General features: G+C 38.9%; 1 protein-coding gene across 2 annotated transcripts in view; it reads left to right on the forward strand.

The window, feature by feature from the left end:
* Positions 1-15446, forward strand: part of slc2a4rg (SLC2A4 regulator) — a 160947-nt gene that overhangs the window by 132506 nt on the left and 12995 nt on the right. The gene's annotated exons all lie outside the window — the stretch shown is intronic.

The raw sequence follows: 15446 nt of genomic DNA on the forward strand, positions 1-15446 counted from the left end.
GCTTAGGTCCCTTTTTAAGGAACACTTTAAACATGTGGAGGTTGCTGTGCATTAGTGGGAAAAAAAATCCTAAGATACCGTTAAACAAAATGACAAAGACTGATCACACAATAATACAAAATCTAGGGATGTTCCGATCAGGGTTTTATGCTGCAGATTCTCTGATCTTTAGTCTAGCGATCAATATAAATAAATCATCAATCAGAGGTAATTGGCTTGGAAAGGCATTAATCAGCATGGGCTGATCACACACTTTTTCACAAAAAATAGGCCAATACCGATCGATGGCTGATCGATCGGCACATCCCTGACAAAAGCTCACACTTTGTTGACTGATGGACTGCTAAAAATGTAATGACAGACCACCTCAAACAATGGAATGGAATTGTACAGTGTTTTACTGAATAAGACACCCAGAATGTACATGAAAATAAAGAACGAGGTATTTACAATATTAACTATGAAAAATAAAACCGTCACTATTAAGAACATATGAACGTCACTCTTTACTTCTATGATGAATTTATGGCGAGACACTCAACATTAAATGTGCATTACCGCCACCTACTGCATTGGATTGTGAACCAGAGTTCCCTTCATACCTTCCCATACTAAAATCTATTCCATAAACCTGTCTCTTCTAGAAACTTTACTGAAATGATCTGGTTGCTGCTTAGGACCCTTTTGAGAGTAACCTCCTTCTGTTCGTGTCTTCTAACATCCTCTCTTAGTTTTCTCCTTTCTCTAGTGTATTTCCCACAATGAGTGATTGCATGTTCCACTGACTCTACCTCATTGAAGCTGTCACATAATCCTGTTGGGTGTTTACTTATGAGGTGCAATGTCTTATTCAGTCTGGTGTGTCCTAATCGAATATGATTCCTTCCTCTTTTGTGTTCCCCCTTAGTTATTCCCGCTACTTTCCTACTGTGTTCTGTATTGCATATAATTGTCTTCTTGTTGTACTTACCTCTAAGGTAGTTTGTACGACGGTAGTTGGCGACATAAACGACATTTTGCAGCATTCGGTCTTCACAGATGCTAGTGTCTTACATGCGATGGCTGTCCATCTACAAAAGGCATTGTTTAACTTATCTGTGGTAAATTCAGCCAGCATAGTTTGTTGTCCTCTGTTTCCTCTCCATAAAGCATTCATGCTAGCAACGCTATCTTCATGTTCATGTTTCACTATAAAATGCTATTTTAAACTTGATGTGCCGTGATAACAGGAAAGTTTGTCGCTGCAATACTAATTACATCAGTTTTATCTAAAGTTCCGTCCGAGTTTGTTTTGAAGGAGGCACAGCAAATCGCTCTAACCAGAGCTCTCACGCTTTGAACGTGACAGTCACGCAATTTAACCCTTTCTCACGCTACACACCACATGCTTATATTCTCCATTCACTACTCTATATATTTTTTTCATAATAATAAACTATGCATAGTAACCAATCCCAGACCAAACCATCAGTCCTATGTTCCTACATTTAACCAACCACAGAAGACACCGCACAATTTAAACCAGAAACAACGTAAGGCGGGTGTTGGTGTCTCTCTTTCACACAATTTAGTGCAGTGTTGCCAACTGAGCGACTTTCTCGCTAAATCTACTGACTTTCTTTCTCCAAAGCAATTAGCGACAAATCTAGCGACTTTTTGGAATGTTTTGGAGACACAAAAGCACGTAAAGCTCTGCAGGTAATGTCCTCAACAAGCAGCCACTGCTGCCATGAGCCCCTCTCCCATGTCTGCTCTTGGACAACTTGTACTGAAAACAAATGTTGTTGTACTTTTTAGTGCAATGACAATAAAGATCCATTCCATTGTCGTCAGAGCAGAGAGGAGATGCTCACCCACTCTGTGCAAAGCTGCCTCTGTTTCTGCCAGAATGTGATGTAAATGTAAATGTTTAATCACTGTCACGCTTCAAATGAAAACAAACCAATCGTTCTTGTTAATGGGCAAGTCAATACATTTGGTTCATTCGAGAATATTACAACCCTTCAAGTCTTTTGGTCATATTTGATACACTAACACAGTGGGTTTTAAACTTTTTTCACTAGGTCAGAAAACACTTGGTTTGCCAAGTACCACCATAATGACTAAATACAGTATCGTAGTAGGCCTACATATTCATTAAAAACAAGGTAAAGGTTTTATTTAACAAGTATATTTAATATTTTTGGCATCTGTAACATTATACACAGTTTGAATATAGGAAAATGATCAAGTGATTATTTGGCAAACCACTAGATAGAGCCAGAGAACCACTAGTGGTACACATACCACAGTTTGAGAGTCACTGCTCTTAACATTTAACAATGTGGAACAAAGAAGAATACACCTAAACTAAGAATAAACAGAAACAAATGCATTTACAGTTCTAATCATAATTTAAATTTTTTTTCAACTCACGTTTTGTTTTGCACCACCTTATTCCTCTCTCCTACAATGTCCATTGTAATTAATTATGCAAATGAGCCTATGATGTCAACTATCAACTTCGACCAACTTTTATGGCACCCAATACCCACTGTCCTTATTGAGGAGTTGGATCAAGAGAGATCAGAAGAGTTTGAGGACAGTGAGGAAGGAGATGTAGAAGAGATACAAATTGAGAACACATATGCAGAGGATCAGACAGAACAGCCAGCAGAGAAAACCGGGGAGATGATATTAATTTCTAATTTTAGGTTAAATAAGACTAACATTAGCCACAGTGCAGGGAGAGTTAGTGGAGATGAGGACATCAGTCTTAAGTAAGAATCAACCTTAAAACAGGTCAAATCTGTGTTAAAAATAAAAATAAATTCTAATGCATCATGCCACTCAAGTCTAACTGTTTTCTCATTTTCTGAAACTTGCCAGCCCTGCTCTATCTATCATCACTCTGACATGTGATGTGATCACAGCCTGTCCAATGCAGGCCACCCTCCGGCAGTCAAAACAAACACTTTAATTAACCTTATCCATTTATGATAATATAATGATTTTGTTTCAGTAATCACATGTGTTAACACATTAATGTTGACAGCCTTAATATACCGTATATATGTATATATATATATATATATATATATATATATATATATATATATATATATATATATATATATATATATATATATGTATATACACACACATATATATGTATATATATATGTATATATATATATATATATATATACACACACATATATATGTATATATATATGTATATATATATATATATATATATATACATATATACAGTGTTGGGACTAATGCGTTACTTTGTAACGCGTTACTTTGTAACGCGTTACTTTGTAACGCCGTTAGTTTCGGCGGTAACTAGTAATCTAACGCGTTATTTTTTTATATTCAGTAACTCAGTTACCGTTACTACATGATGCGTTACTGCGTTATTTTACGTTATTTTTTATGTAGTATCGGCTAGAAACAGATGCGCTGCGGTGTCGTTCTTCTAAATCTTCCTCTGTCACACGCCGGAGAGAAGAAAAGAGCTGTGTGTGTGTGTCTGGGTGTGGCTGTGGGGGGGAGGGACACACGTGATCCACGGTTTGATATATAAAACAAAACAAAAAGGTTGTTCGCATGCACGTTCAGTCCACACACAGCGTGGTCATGGCGAGCGGAGTAACGGAGGAGCTTGAACGCCCCGCGCCATTTAATCGGTGTATTATAGGTGCAGACTCCGTTGTGCAAAACAAGGGTTTTAAACACATACTGAACGTGCTTGAGCCACGTTACGACATCCCGTCGCGCACCCACTTCAGCGATAAGATTGTGCCAGATCTTTATGAGCAGGAGAAGAAAAAAGTTGTGGATGAACTATCCAGAGCATCATCTGTTGCGCTCACGACAGACTGGCGCACGTCCAGGGAAACTATGTGACGATAAGCGCTCACTTCATCACAGCAGACTGGCAGATGAGAAGACACGCCCCCTCTACGAGAGTCACCTTGCGCAGGTACTGACACAAGAATTGGAGGAATGGAAGATAAAGATATCCCAGTCACAAATGATAATGCCAAAAATCAAATAATTGCAGTGAATGAGGCAGGACTGGGACCACAGATAGGTGCTTTGCACATGTTGTGAATTTGGCATCACATCTCAGTCAATAGGATGGATCAGGAAGGAGGTTTCCTAGCACAACAGCTGCTCATGTACTTAAGACAAAGCAAGAAATGCTAAAGCTGCCTACTCATAAAGCTCATACATGATGTCCAAACGAAGTGGAACTCCACTTATATGTTGCAGCAGCAGGCAGCTATATACTCTGCATTGACCCACAACACCCTGAAGAAAAATGTCAAAGACATCATCAACCTGTCTGATGATGATGTGAGAGTGGCAGAGGAGGTCCTCCAGGTGCTTAAACCCCTCAAAAGTGTTACATCTCTACTGAGCACTGAAACTTCACCATCTGTGTCAATGATCCCGCCACTGAAAACAAGGATTGTACAATCCATGACTCCAAGTGTGGAAGACAGCAGCATCAGGCTTTATTTCACTATCTATGTTTCAAGGAAGATGATGTACCTTCTTATGTTGCACTTTAAGTTGTTTTTTATTAATGGTCATTGGTCCAAGTTTAAAGAAAGGTTTTTCATTAATTATGTTAAAATAATAATAGAAATACATGTCAAGTTGATCAACAGATTGTATTATTCTCCAGTGCAATAACAGTATTGTAATGAAGGCTAAAAGGGCATTAATGGGAGCTTTAAAAAAAAAGAAGAAAAAAAGAAGTAACTAAATAGTTACTTTTCACAGTAACGCATTACTTTTTGATGTAAGTAACTGAGTTAGTAACTGAGTTACTTTTGAAATTAAGTAACTCGTAATTGTAACTAGTTACTGGTTTTCAGTAACTAACCCAACACTGTATAATATATATACATATATATATATATATATATATATATATATATATATATATATATATATATATATATATATATATATATATATATATATATATATATTATACACATACATAATGTCATGGCTGTCTTGAGTTTCCAATAATTTTTACAACTCTTATTTTCTTGTGATAGTGATTGGAGCACATACTTTTTGGTCTCAAAAAACATTCATGAAGTTTGGTTCTTTTATGAATTTATTATGGGTCTACTGAAAATGTGACCAAATCTGCTGGGTGGCAGCCTCAGGGAAGAGGACGTCCCTGCCATGCACAGTCCACCACAGGCACCGGTGGAGGTGCGACAAGTCTAAGGCCCAGCGGCAAGACCACCGTGCTGTAATTAAAATACAGCAATGTTAAATTGTTAATTTTTGGTTACATGTCCCTTGGAAAGTTTCACTGCAATAAGGCACTTTTGGTAGCCATCCACAAGCTTCTGGCAAGCTTCTGGTTGAATTCTTGACCACTCCTCTTGACAAAATTGTTGCAGTTCAGCTAAATTTGTTGGTTTTCTGACATGGACTTGTTTCTTCAGCAACTTTGACGTTTAAGTCAGGACTTTGGGAAGGCCATTCTAAAACCTTAATTCTAGCCTGATTTAGCCATTCCTTTACCACTTTTGACGTGTGTTCGGGGTCATTGTCCTGTTGGAACACCCAACTGCGCCCAAGACCCAACTTCTGGGCTGATGATTTTAGGTTGTCCTGAAGAATTTGGATGTAGTCCTCCTTTTTCATTGTCCCATTTACTCTGTAAAGCTCCAGTTCTATTGGCAGCAATACAGGTCCAGAGCATTAAAGTACCACCACCATGCTTGATGGTAAGCATGGTGTTCCTGGGATTAAAGGCCTCACATTTTCTCCTCCAAACATATTGCTGGGTATTGTGGCCAAACAGCTAAAACATTTTTTGTTACATCTGACCACAAAATTTTCCATATTTGTTGAAGCTATTCAGATAGGGAAGATGCTGTGAGAGCCGGGGGTAACCTGATATTCAGCTGGGAATGACTACAACAGTAAATAAACACAAGACATATATATACTCTATTAGCCACAACACAACCAGGCTTATATTTAATATGCCACAAATTAATCCTGCATAAAAACACCTGCGTGTTTGTTATGCTAGCTCTTAGCTCCTCTGCTAGCTCCTAGCTCCATAGAACACGCCAATACAATTCAAACACCTGATCAACACACACAATCACTCAGCCCAAAAGACCGTTCACCTAACCCAAGGTTCATAAAGCTTATATATTTTTAAAAAGTTACGTACGTGACGCGCACGTACGGTACGGTACGTGTTATGCTAGCTCCTAGCTCCTATGCTAGCTCCTAGCTCCATAGAACACGCCAATACAATTCAAACACCTGATCAACACACACAATCACTCAGCCCAAAAGACCGTTCACCTAACCCAAGGTTCATAAAGCTTATATATTTTTAAAAAGTTACGTACGTGACGCGCACGTACGGTACGGTACGTGTTATGCTAGCTCCTAGCTCCTCTGCTAGCTCCTAGCTCCATAGAACACGCCAATACAATTCAAACACCTGATCAACACACACAATCACTCAGCCCAAAAGACCGTTCACCTAACCCAAGGTTCATAAAGCTTATATATTTTTAAAAAGTTACGTACGTGACGCGCACGTACGGTACGGTACGTGTTATGCTAGCTCCTAGCTCCTATGCTAGCTCCTAGCTCCATAGAACACGCCAATACAATTCAAACACCTGATCAACACACACAATCACTCAGCCCAAAAGACCGTTCACCTAACCCAAGGTTCATAAAGCTTATATATTTTAAAAAAGTTACGTACATACGCAAAAAAAAGTTGCGCACATACGGTCAAGCGATCAAATGTTTAGAAGCCAAAGCTGCATACTCACAGTAGCACGTCTGCGTCTTTGTCATCCAAATCAAAGTAATCCTGGTAAGAGTCTGTGTTGTCCCAGTTCTCTACAGGCGTCTGTGTATCGAAGTCAAAAGTCCTCCTGGTTAGAGTCTCTGTTATCAGAGTTCTTCCATCTTGACTGCATCTTTCGGGAATGTAAACAAAGAAGCGCCGGCTGTGTACTGTTGTGGCTGACTACGTTCGAAAAATACGTCCATTTCGCACCGACAACTTTCTTCTTTGCTTGCTTAGCTTCCTTCTCCATAATGCAATGAACATGATTGAAACAGATTCACGAACACAGATGTCCAGAATACTGTGGAATTATGAAATGAAAACAGAGCTTTTTCGTATTGGCTTCAATGTGGAAGGCATACCCGTGTTCCCCGGTCTACGTCACGCGCATACGTCATCCTCAGAGGCGTTTCGAACCGGAAGTTTAGCGGAAAATTTAAAATGTCACTTTATAAGTTAACCCGGCCGTATTGGCATGTGTTATAATGTTAAGATTTCATCATTGATATATAAACTATCAGACTGCGTGGTCGGTAGTAGTGGGTTTCAGTAGGCCTTTAAATCATGATTTTTTTTTTTTATTGTGTTTTTGTAAGTTGTAACCTTATCCTTTCGCTGAATGCGTGTTACTCGTGTCTCACAAGGAAGAGGATGGTTGATTGCATATCATTCAAACACTATTAACTGCAAACTTCTTTTTGCAAATGCACAACAATGAACAAAACATGGCTTACGAAAGCGGTTCTTATAGAGAAAATTGGCTAAAGAGAAGCAGCTTCGGTAATTGAATTTATTGAAGTGTTTCCCAAAGCTGACGGTTTTTTTCAAAATACCCACGGCCACGGAGGGTGACAGTGACAGTGGTCAGTGGGCACGCCACCTGTCAATTGTGACAGATGACCTCTCCCTTCGTTTTCTTGAATCTAGTCCTGTTCTGCAACTTTTTGCATTTACATCAAGGATGGCTGAGTGTGTCAAAGCTCAGCGTTTTGGTGTCCCATTCAGGCAGTCCAGTTGTGACTTGCAACAGAAAGCGGCGTTGGGGTGGGGAGTTTTGATGTTGGAGACATTCAATGTCACAACTGGGAAAAACGCCACAAATGGGGAAAATTTCAAACAACTCTTGTTCTATGAAAATCTTTGCGATGCCTCCATGGTTTGATTTTAAATTTTCAGGACTTATGCAGATCCCAAATACTCAAAATCAGGTACCAAGAAATAAGAAAATTTGGTTTTGTATAATAGATCCCTTTAAGACTCTCAGTCAGGTGCATTATAAATCATGTCCATGTTGCAAATTTTGTCTTTCTTGTTCTTCTTGATCTTCCTGTTCTTGTTCTTCTTGTTCTTCCTTTTCTTCTTCTTCTTCTTCTACTTCGGCTTTTTTGTCGTCACTCTTTACTTCACTTGTCGAGCTTCAAGTGACAAGTCTCGCAGGACATTTACGTGAAGCGAGATAGGGACACACACAGACACACACACGCACACACACACACTTGCAGCAGTAACAGATCAATCAAACTGATTCATAACTTATCGGGCTATATGCCGGTTTATTTTACGTGTGGATCAATCCAGGTACCCGTGTACCAATTACATATTTTAAATTTTAACGAATTCCCGATTCAGTTATCGGTTATTTGTTACACCACCAGTTGTGAAATAAAACGGCTTTACATTCCCATTATATTCTCTCAACCGGGGCATTTTTTTTTTAGTTCAGCGTGGAGAACTCAAATGTCTCGGGTCACCTCCACCTCTGCAGTGTGGGAGGATGTACCAGTGTGATAAAGTTTTCTTCAGTTCATATCAGCTAAAGTTCAGGCAAAGAATGAAGTCAGAAAGCTATTAGTTGCAACACTTTACTTGAACTGCTCTGCAGCAACTTTTGAATCTCCACGCCTCCTACTTCTGCTCCTCGTCCTTCATTTTCCTCCTCTTCATTTAAGCCTACTAATTCATGTGCACTCCTCTCTGGGTTGCCCTTGGAGGCAACAATGGAATGGTGTCAGGCAGCCTTAAAAGGCTTGTTTGGAGGTGCAGCTTGATGTTCAGTTGCCATGACAACGGCATAATGCATGTATAGGTAGATGTACAACAGTGTAGTCATTTGCGTCATGGCTTTTATGTAGACTACCGTTCAAAAGTTTGGGGTCACATTGAAATGTCCTTATTTTTGAAGGAAAAGCACTGTACTTTTCAATGAAGATAACTTTAAACTAGTCTTAACTTTAAAGAAATACACTCTATACATTGCTAATGTGGTAAATGACTATTCTAGCTGCAAATGTCTGGTTTTTGGTGCAATATCTACATAGGTGCATAGAGGCCCATTTCCAGCAACTATCACTCCAGTGTTCTAATGGTACAATGTGTTTGCTCATTGGCTCAGAAGGCTAATTGATGATTAGAAAACCCTTGTGCAATCATGTTCACACATCTGAAAACAGTTTAGCTCGTTATAGAAGCTACAAAACTGACCTTCCTTTGAGCAGATTGAGTTTCTGGAGCTTCACATTTGTGGGGTCAATTAAACGCTCAAAATGGCCAGAAAAAGAGAACTTTCATCTGAAACTCGACAGTCTATTCTTGTTCTTAGAAATGAAGGCTATTCCACCAAATTGTTTGGGTGACCCCAAACTTTTGAACGGTAGTGTATCTTAAATGTCGCAAAATTTTCAACAAATGAAAATTATGTTTTGTAAACATTTGGATTAGCCTGTTATAGCTGTTGCTCCAATCATTCGCTTCCTTTTCATCTCCATGTGTAATTCCCAACTCTTTTTTTTATGGTAAAGGCCATGAAGACAAAAAAACAGCCATTTTTTTCAAAAGCATATGGAATTTACCAACCTTTTTTGAAACATTAAATCTGCAGTTTTTTAGAATAGTTAATGCTCATAGCAAAAACAGTTTTTTGATAGCTTACATATTTAGTCTAACCTATTGTTGCCTACTATTAGCAGTAAATCACAGTAAAGGCAGTGGGCTACTTCAAACTTGGACATAAGAGTTGTCCTCCCAATTAAATGATTAATCTTTTTTCTGTTTTAATCCCTTTTTCGCTGCGTCTGCATTGTTCCTGTTCCTCCTTGTCCATCCTTCTTCTTCTAGTGGTGTTGGGGGGTTGTTCATGTTCCAGGCCACTGCCCCTGTGAATATTCTCGTGGTTCCTGAACCGTCCAGCTCAGGCCATGTTAATGGATCTGGGCCTAAAACCGGGACTGGAAATGGCATTAGTGTGTCATGGCAGGCCCCTCCTGTCATTTTCAAAGGCTGTGAGGCTGTGTCTCATGGAATCTTGACAAGATATTGTTTCTCTCAATCATCATTTCAGCTTATTGACATTATTTTCTCTCTCGTGCTGTTTGTTTCCTGAGGATGAAACATTTTAGTGTGCCGTATTTTTCAGACCATATGCGCACTGCCAAAGAGCGGTTCTATTCAGATCTACTGTATATTTATACAAAAAGCGCATTAAAGGGGTCATATTATCATTTTTTTCTACATTTAAAACACTTCCTTGTGGCCTACATAACATGTAATGGTGGTTATTTGGTCAAAATGTTGCATAGATCAGGTTTTACAGACCACCTTTAAGTCGCTTTATGAACTTCTCTTCAGGATGCACCGTTTAGTGGGCGGTCTTATTTATGTGGCTAAACTTTGACAGCGTCTTCTGCCCGTCATCTTTGTTGTACCAGTAATTTTTAGCGCTTCCATTGCAAGTCTACTGACAGATATAAGTTAGAACTCTACGCTACTTTGTATTAAAAATGGCAACAGCGGAGGATGAATGCTCCACAACAAGAAGATAGAGAAGGAGCTTTTTGACTACGGCGTGGACTACAATGGCGCAAAAGCAACAGCAAGTACCTGTACCGCTAGGTAAAAAAAGTTGGTTTTGCATAATGGGTGGAAATAAACGCTGCATAATATATCTACTAATAGGTGCCAATTGGGGGTCCTTCCATAATAATAGCCATTTGTTAAAACACAGCACGCCTGACTATGGTAGCCGTAATACGCGAACAATCCATCAAGCGGTACGGATTCTTAGCTTACCAAAGTCGTGCTAAAACATTTTGACAGATTTCTGTGTGCTGTGTGAAATGTTCCATATTCTCAATAAAACATCAAAGTTTTGGGTTTGCTTGCTGGCGTAATTTATTGAACAAGTGTCAATTTGCAATCCCACGTATCTCTTGTGTGACTGCCATCTACTGGTCACATTTATCATTACACCTTGTACCAATTAAAATTGCTTCGAGGTGTAATGTAAGCACAACCAGAATTAAACAGTACATTAGTCGCACTGTGTTATTTGGCGCACTGTCGATTTTAATTGCGCCTTATATTCCAAAAAAAACAGCATAAGTCTCACATAAAATGTCATTGCAAAGTGGTGGTAAGCGTTAAGAAAGGTGCCCAGCATGTAAACAAGTTTCAAGTACGGTGGTACCTCAACACTGTTTCCCACAAACGTTATGTTGGAGAAGGCGTGGCCTAGGTGATGTCAATATGATGTCATCATATAATTGTCTATTACGCATGTATTTTTTTAAAGGATACAAAAATGGTATACATATTTTTAAAGATAAATCTGTTATTAGTATTAACATATCTTATGCTTGTTAAATGTTATTGTTTTGCTCTATTTTATAATTGTTGCTGCTTATTTTATTACTACAATAGAACACAGGCTGCAGTTTGTACACCCCTAGTTTATTTACATATATTATACTGTTCTCTCTGATTTTTTTAATTTAAATGGACAGATGGGAAAACAGTCCTTTAGATTATAAATTAAACAACTTCCAACTTGTGGTTGTTTATTGATAAGTCTCCTCAATAAATGTACAGTAAAACTAATCACACGTTAAGTACAATAATATACACATTAAGTGCACATACATGTGGGAGTCATGTTAAATCCACAATACCGCTTCATATAAACTGAAAAAAAGCTTTGCAAACATACAGGATCAAGGTTGTCTCTTTTGTCGCAAGCTTAATGCTAACCTACTATGGACTAATCCCTTGACAGGCTAGCAAAAAGTAGGAGTGCCGTCGTTTTTGAGATTTTAACGGAACAAATTTGACATAAAACAGTAAATGCTTTTCTATATTAATAGTCAATAAACATTGTGGAAACAAGTATTGACCGCTAACTTTGTACTATCAGGCGTGAGTATGGTTTCCGTATATTAGCCACACCGGATTAAAAGATGCAGATATAGAAGTTGTGAAATGAGTTATTTACGCAGAAAGATTTTATAAATGTTTATTTACATAGCTTAATTGTTTCCAAATGGTGTCTGTAACACAGCAGTGAAACGGCTGTTTAAACACAACAGAAGTCATCGTCATGGACCCACCAACTGCGGAAGCTAGCTCTCCAATCAGCCAAACAGACTTGATAAGTCCACTGTGACGTTTTGGTGAATTTACGAAACTGAAACAATACAAAAAGAATGCCATTGTAAGTTTATAATACTAACACAGACACTCGTAAACATGTTAGCATATTAGGTCATGCTAACGACGCTGTGTTGATTACATTATGACAGCACATACAAATATGCATGAAAACACTACAGACATCACACATGGGACGGTTTAGTAAATATGAATAGTTTTAGTTCAATTGTAAAACTTACAAATGTTTCTTGGAGTGATGAATGAAGAATCAATACGAGTAGAAACGCTTTGGACAATTAGAAGACGGAATGGCACTTGTACTTCCGGTTGAAAGCACTAAACAGAAAGAAATAAAAAAACACCTTCACATTGCAGCACCTCCAGTGAGTGAACTGTCCAAAAATGGCGCCATAGCACAAACAAAAACACAATTTCAGTGTCTGTTGATAGCTATTTGCTGAATTATGGCCGTGAGTGGAGAACATTCCATAAAAATTAACCGCACCGTTTTTTAATTCATAGGGTTCAAAGCGTAGGAAAAAAGTAGCGGCTTATATTCCGGAATTTACGGGATATATTTTTTTATTGTTTTTGTGGCGACCCTAACTTTGGATTTGAATGAATCTATGAGAAACACTGTTCAAGTTAAATTGATTCTGTGACAGAGGTTGTACCTTGAAAAACCCCTTACTGCAAAACCGCACTGCCCACTGAAATGAATTGAAATACATTTAATCTGTGCTCCTCATTTCTCCCTCCCCAGAAGAATAAAATCCGCAATTTGAACATTTAACAAGCCCTTTAAACAAAAAAATGGTCCCTCTAACCTACAATACAATAGAATGCCCATTGCCACTCTGGTGTATGAATGTCAATGAATGTTTGGTGGTGGTCAGAGAGGCAGCGGGCGCAAGTTGGCAGCCATGTTTGCATCAGTCTACCCCTGTGGCTATAATAAATGTGTGACTGTGGGGCTAATGAATGAAGGTTTCTTAGTGTCACATGCTTTGAGTCACAAGAAAAAAGGGCTATATAAATCTTTTACATTCTTCTTCTTCTTCTTTTTCTTCTTCTTCTTCTTCGTAGTTCTTCGTAGTAGTAGTAGTATGAAGTAATGTAACAATAATGTACAGCATTTACCTTGCAAAGTGAGCTGTGTCTCTGTCAAAAACATCAACAACTTCTCAGAATTTTTATGGATTAATGTGTACTGTTTAAATATTTTCTTAATGTCCTTAGCTGGTGTTATGACTCATTTTGCTTCAGTATGGTTCAGAGTAGCAGTGCTACGCTCAAACTGCTTCACCATCAATAACGTTTTTGATGATTTATTTCTTTAATTCAATGAATATCATCCACCTCTTCTTCTAAGCACTTTCCTTCACGCTCACTTTCTCCGTTCCCATGGTTTGAACTACCATTATATCAATCTCTAGCTATTAGGTAATTCTAGCAAGTAGGATACGGGATGTTTTGGTAGGTTCACTGTGACACTCTTTATGCCAACTGGCAGTGGGGAGGCTCGTAACCCCTATTTTGCTTGCAACCTAAAGCATAACAATTAGCAGAAAGACTGCTAGTATCTTGAAAAACACTAAGCCTAATCTGAGGTACCACTGTACATGGCCCTCCTACCTGCCTCTACTCGTGAGATGGTGAGGAAACTACTATCTACTAAATCTTCTGTATGATACAAGTACATCTGCCATACCCCAGAATAGAGCCTTTTACATACTGTAGATTTAAAGTACTTAAGGACAATGCTGTTTTTCTGAATATGAAGAAGTTGTTCCTGGTATATTAAAAAAAAAAATCTATAGGAAATGAGTACGCCTCCTATTCAACTTGTTATGGGTTTTTTTTTTTTTTTGATTGATTGAGACTTTTATTAGTAGGTTGCACAGTGACAGTGAAGTACATATTCCGTACAATTGACCACTAAATGGTAACACCCGAATAAGTTTTTCAACTTGTTTAAGTCGGGGTCCACTTACCGGGTAAATTGATTCATGATACAGATATATACTATCATATATACTATCATCATAATACAGTCATCACACAAGATAATCACATTGAATTATTTACATTATTTACAATCAGGGGTGTGGAGGGGGGGGGGGTAGGATATGGACAGCAAGTAGTGGACATAGAGAGAGAGAGAGAGAGAGAGAGAGATCAGAAGGCATAAGAAAAAGTATCTGCATTTGATTGTTTACATTTGATTATAAGCTATCCGGGGAGGGTGTTAGTTTAGGGTTGTAGCTGCCTGGAGGTGAACTTTTATTGCGGTTTTGAAGGAGGATAAAGATACCCTTTCTTTTATACCTGTTGGGAGCGCATTCCACATTGATGTGGCATAGAAAGAGAATGAGTTAAGACCTTTGTTAGTTCGGAATCTGGGTTTAACGTGGTTAGTGGAGCTCCCCCTGGTGTTGTGGTTCTGGCGGTTATTTACGTTAAGGAAGTAGTTTGACATGTACTTCGGTATCAGGGAGGTGTAGTGGATTTTATAGACTAGGCTCAGTGCAAGTTGTTTAACTCTGTCCTCCACCTTGAGCCAGCCCACTTTAGAGAAGTGGGTAGGGGTGAGGTGGGATCTGGGGTGGAGGTCTAGAAGTAACCTGACTAGCTTGTTCTGAGATGTTTGGAGTTTAGATTTGAGGGTTTTGGAGGTGCTAGGGTACCAGGAGGTGCATGCGTAATCGAAAAAGGGTTGAACGAGAGTTCCCGCCAGAATCCTCAAGGTGCTTTTGTTGACCAGAGAGGAGATTCTGTAGAGAAATCTCGTTCGTTGGTTAACCTTTCTGATTACCTTGGTTGCCATTTTATCACAGGAAAGATTAGCCTCTAGAATGGAACCTAGGTAGGTGACCTCATCTTTCCTGGTGATAACAATGTCACCCACTTTTATGGTGAAGTCATTGACTTTCTTAAGGTTGATGTGGGACCCAAACAGGATGGATTCTGTTTTACCAAAGTGTATGGATAGCTTGTTGTCAGCGAGCCAGGTGCAAGTTCTACAGAGCTCAGCACTGAGGATTTTCTCCACCTGTGACTTGTCCTTGCCGGATACCAGCAGGGCAGAATCATCCGCAAACAAAAACAATTCACTGTCGCATGCCGATGACATGTCGTTTATGTATATTAGGAACAGTAAAGGTCCCAATATACT

Source organism: Entelurus aequoreus, linkage group LG07 (assembly GCF_033978785.1).
Source record: "Entelurus aequoreus isolate RoL-2023_Sb linkage group LG07, RoL_Eaeq_v1.1, whole genome shotgun sequence".
Lineage (NCBI taxonomy): Eukaryota > Metazoa > Chordata > Actinopteri > Syngnathiformes > Syngnathidae > Entelurus > Entelurus aequoreus.